The 4,670-nt window shown below is 46.4% G+C and overlaps 1 protein-coding gene across 1 annotated transcript in view; it reads right to left on the reverse strand.

Moving 5' to 3' along the window:
* Nucleotides 1-3,370: 3,370 nt before the first annotated feature.
* tmem240a (transmembrane protein 240a) overlaps nt 3,371-4,670 on the reverse strand; it is a 17,381-nt gene continuing 16,081 nt past the window's right edge. Inside the window, exon 4 of the mRNA XM_076026518.1 lies at nt 3,371-4,670. This exon is cut by the window's right edge and continues 241 nt beyond it. The gene's annotated coding sequence lies outside the window, so the exon portion shown is untranslated.

A 4,670-nucleotide genomic window follows, 5' to 3' on the forward strand; every position in this document is an offset into this window, starting at 1 on the left:
TCAGAGTGGTTTTATCAGGATTGTGTAGTCTGCATGGGAGTTATTGTGAAATGCAGTCAGACAGAGATTAATATACAAACATGACATGACATGACATGCACACAAGTTAAAAAAAAAAAAGGAACATTTGAGTGTGAATCAAAAAATATTAGGCTGGATGCCGCAATTTTTTTTTTACCAGAACTGGACGATATTTTCACAGTAAATGAACAGCTGAATGCTTTTCTACTGTCACCTTGGGTTCGGAAAGAGTTCAGACGAAAACTGCGTTGTGCAGCGGTAGCCAGTGATGTGTGGCTAATGTCGCTCCTTGCGTCAATAGCAGGCCTTGAGCTCCGCTGACCTTACTCAACTAGCGGTAACAAATCAGAGAGGTTTGCTCGAACGTGATAGGCGGATCAATCACCAAGTCACCTCTCTGCTGTCGCCTTCCCTTTCCAAGCGCTTTCTGTGTGATCTTTCCCACATGGATACAGCAAGAGATGTTTGAAACATCGGTGTACCAACTGTACTGTGCGTGTATGCTGGCGCTATGGGGAGACAACAAGTTCATTTACAGCAGACAGTGCCGCTATTGATGGCGAAAGGGAAGAGGTGATTTACTCCCGCCAAGCAAAGCATTGGTCCCCGGAGGTCGCTCGCTAGCTCAAGTTGCACAACGGTCTGTCTAATGCACTCGGCCCTGAAACCAATGAGGTGTCTGAATCGTTATTTATTGCTTTGATGAAATGGGCCTGAAATCCTCGGGAGATGGACGGCAGAAGAGTCGAGAGACTCGGCTTGCAACCGAGTCTCTCGACCAGTTGGCATCATGCAGCGAATGCGTACTCAACGTCTACATGGAAGATGGCGACACTGGCAAATCTCTTTTTTTCCTTCTGCACTCGCACTCCCCTGAAGACGAGGTTCTGACCACAGCCCCAATTGACCAAAGGGGTTAATGATGCCATAAAGCATGGTGCACACAAAATGGATTGGCTGCTGATGAAAGCAGGTAAGTGGGGGGTTGGCAAGGTCGCCGTCCTCCCTGAGGAGACAGCCGCAGAGACCTTAGCCCGGTATGACGTGGTCATACAACAGCACGGTCGTAAAAGGAGTCCTTTCTCCTGACACAAGGTTGCCCGGTGTGTTGCCCATGCGGGAAGAGGCCACGATGTCTCCAAAAGCAGAGGTTGTCCTGAGTGTGGTATCCACTTGCAGGTCCGGAGGAAGAGGCGTCTCTCAGACCCCTACAGGAATGGTTGAAACCATTGTAGAGATATTTTACGAGGACGTAAAGGTGAGAAAGGGTCTATTGACGGAGGTTCCAGCTGGAGCTTAAGAGGAAGAAGCCAATAAAATAAAATAAAAACAGCAACAAAAGTGCACACAAGGCCACAGAAGCCATGAAGGGGAAGAATACAACTGATTTTCCAGTTCTGAGAGTATTTTTGGACATGCAGTAGAACCGATTCAAACAGCTGGCAGTATTTCAGAAACTAATAGTATTTCAGAAACTAATACCACAGGTTAAATCCTACTCTGCTTGACTGCAGTATTTCAAAATAAACAAGGGTAGCAGCTCTAGATATATTGTGACCTGCTCTTGATAAATATCTATCTTCCAGCGAGTGACTGTGACAGTGTGTTGTGCCAAGTCTTTATTTAAACGCAGGTCGGAGACAGTTCCAAGACCTGAAATATAATGCCGACGACAGTAACCTGATACTGAATATCTGAGGATTTTTTGTACGCAGTTTTTGAACACTTGAACACAACCTGTTTTCAACCCGGGCGGCTCTCTGGCGTGAGAATCACAGGTAACTTTTTAACCGACGACAACAGAAAAATGAACGGCTCCAATCTGTCAGGTCATCAATCATCCCGCGCCATCGAGAGATGATTAATTCATATCAATATTTTGGTAGTCAATTAGTGCAGCTGACCGTCCAGGTGAGCGATGAATGATTGACTGCAGTCTCGCTTTCAGGATGGTCAATTAAAAACACTTTGCGTTGGCGCTCGCTGGGTGTTTCATCAAACATCACCGTCTGATTGATGAGTAAAGTTCTGCACAGCGGCGTGCTGAGATCACCCGAGCGCTAAATAGATGAACAGAACTCTGAGGGATTATTTTTTTGTCGGCCTATTTTGCTGGAATTTCAATATTGTCAGTGATCACATCGCGGGTCAGACGGGACAAACTGTTTTAAAACACATCTCTCTCGTCTTTTTTTCCCCCACCAACGGAGGTGAAAATTTTCTTTTCAACAGACGTGCCATCACTGTCGCAGTGTGCCAGTGGATGACAGTGGAGGGCTTTTACTCGGTGGCGTCAGGACGCCACAGTGCATTGTTAGTCATGTGAGAAGTGTTGTTTAGTCCGGCCGCCTGAAAATGTCCCATTTGAGCTGTAATAAATCTGGACTGGGGTGGGCGACGGCTCTCATCCTGTGACCTGGCGCGGCGGACAGAATTTTTCCTAAATCCTTCCAACTGGCGAGAGGAGCCCATAGGAGGTGTTTGGAAAGGAGATTCGAAACTTGTGACTGGACCAGCCAGCTTGGCTTCAACTAAAACTGCTAGTTCAGCCGAGACGCCATAATTGGAATGGGCAAACTACGACCCGGGGGCCATATGTGGTCTGCTAAACTTTTTAATCCGGCCTGCCAAACTTGAAGAAATTATATTAATAGTAAGTGGGTGATTAAAAAAAAAATGCATTTTTTACAGTGTTTTATGAGTCATTTCAATAGGAAGCTGCAAAGACACTGATTCTGTTGGAAAGTGTTTGTTCAATTTCAATTGACATTAAGGAACGTTTTCTACATATTTCACTATATATTTACTTCTCAGATGAGGTGGGTCACCAAAACCCTCCATCCATCTGCTGCTGCTCCGGCCCCTCTGTCAAATTTTAGAATCCATTGTGGCCCCACAATGGCTTATGGCAATGGTGATTGTAATAGCATTACCATCACCAGCCCATTAGTCTCATTTAATGTCCTGTTTGCCAGCCACAATTTTTACACAAATTCTATCTGAAGCCAGTCGGGAGGAAATAGATTTTTGAATTACAATTTTGAATTCAGTTTTGAATTAATCTCCATCCAAATCAGCATCCATGCTGATCTTTTTTTTTTTTTTTTTTTTTAGCAGCAACCAGTGGTTACAGCTCACAGTAGCTCCTTCTCCCCGGTCTGTTTTTCATGATTTGAAGCAGACTCTTGTTATCAGTCGAGAGGGCTGACTGGTTGCCGAATCCAATGAAATTGTCAAAGAAAAAAAAACGCTGAGTGGAGGTCGGCAACGTGGATGTGCGAGACTTGCGAGCAGCTGGGCAAGGTCACTCACGGTGGCGACGCGATCAGAAAAGCATCGGAGGTCACTCTTGTGCTTCAACGGCACTTTTAATAAAACAGACATTTCATCCTCACAACAGCAATGTCTGGACAGAGAGAGGGGGGGAGGGGCGTTCCGGGAGGGGGGAGGGGCGTGGGGGAGGAGGGGTGAGGGGGTTCCCTTTGCTGATTGGCTGGTTTGCTCCTGGTGGAGAGGGTGTGGGGGTGCTGCTGCTGAGCACAGAGTCAGACAGGAAGATGGGAGGGCGATGTGTGTGTGTGTGTGTGTGTGTGTGTGTGTGTGTGTGTGTGTGTGTGTGTGTGTGTGTGTTTGTGTCTGTGTGACAACCTTGGCTGCTTCTCCTTCCCGTGTCCAACTTCAGTGCGGTGAGATAGCAAAGAGAACCCCCCCGTCCTCCTCCCTCTCCTCCTCCTTACCCGCTCCCATCCACAGCCAACCCCCCCCTCATATATTTACAGGGGAAAATTAATACATTCAGTTAATTCACTAAGTAACAAAGCTAATTTATCTGTTTGTTTTTCTTCTTGAGCAGAAATCACACGGTTTGCAACATCCACTTTCCAGACAGACTCGACCCTCCGACCCATTCCTACAATCTTGACACACACAGTCCAGTCAGTAGGTCTCTTGGTTTCATTTTTCTCTTCTCTCTATCGACAAACAACTCACACAAAAATCCCAAAACCCCACAACGCACCCAAATTTTTTTTCTGTTTTTTTTACATTTTGTATTCTCGAAGACTGTTAAACCCCCACTTATTTATAAGTATGTACAGAAGCAGCAATCTAACCATCACAAAAAAAAACCCAATCGCCCACCCACCCGCAAACCCACTCGCAGGCCTTCCATCAGCCATCCCAACTTCCTCCCCGAGACGGAAAAAAAAAAAAAAAAAAAAACGGAAAATCCTGACGCCTGTCGGGCCGCCCCGTTCCGTACGCTGCCCACGTCTTACCCTGTTCTAAAACAGCATGCCAAGTTTAACAATGAACACAGAAAATGTCTCTATACAGGAAAAAGAAGAAAAAAAACACCCTTTAAAAACGTTGGTTTGTGTGTGTGCGCGCGTGTGTGTTTTCTGCTCCTCCTCCCGTCTTCCCACGGCGGTAGACGTAAGACAAGTTTTCAGCGGCGACAAACAACCGTCGTCTCACTGGATTTTGTTTTTTTTTTCTCTTCTGTTTAGTGCAGGGGCGGCCGGCTCGAGTCGTAATAAAAGTCCTGTCTATGTTGGGAGTGTGGGGGGTGATGAGCAGTGAGGGTGAGGGGGGGGCAGTTTACCAGGGTCTCTGAGGCAACAGGAAAATGGTTCCTCCTCAATGGGAGG

The sequence above is a fragment of the Nelusetta ayraudi genome, unplaced genomic scaffold (genome assembly GCF_046127955.1).
Source record: "Nelusetta ayraudi isolate G7.1 ecotype Tasmania unplaced genomic scaffold, CSIRO-AGI_Nayr_v1 ptg000019l, whole genome shotgun sequence".
In the NCBI taxonomy this organism is placed as follows: Eukaryota; Metazoa; Chordata; class Actinopteri; order Tetraodontiformes; family Monacanthidae; genus Nelusetta; species Nelusetta ayraudi.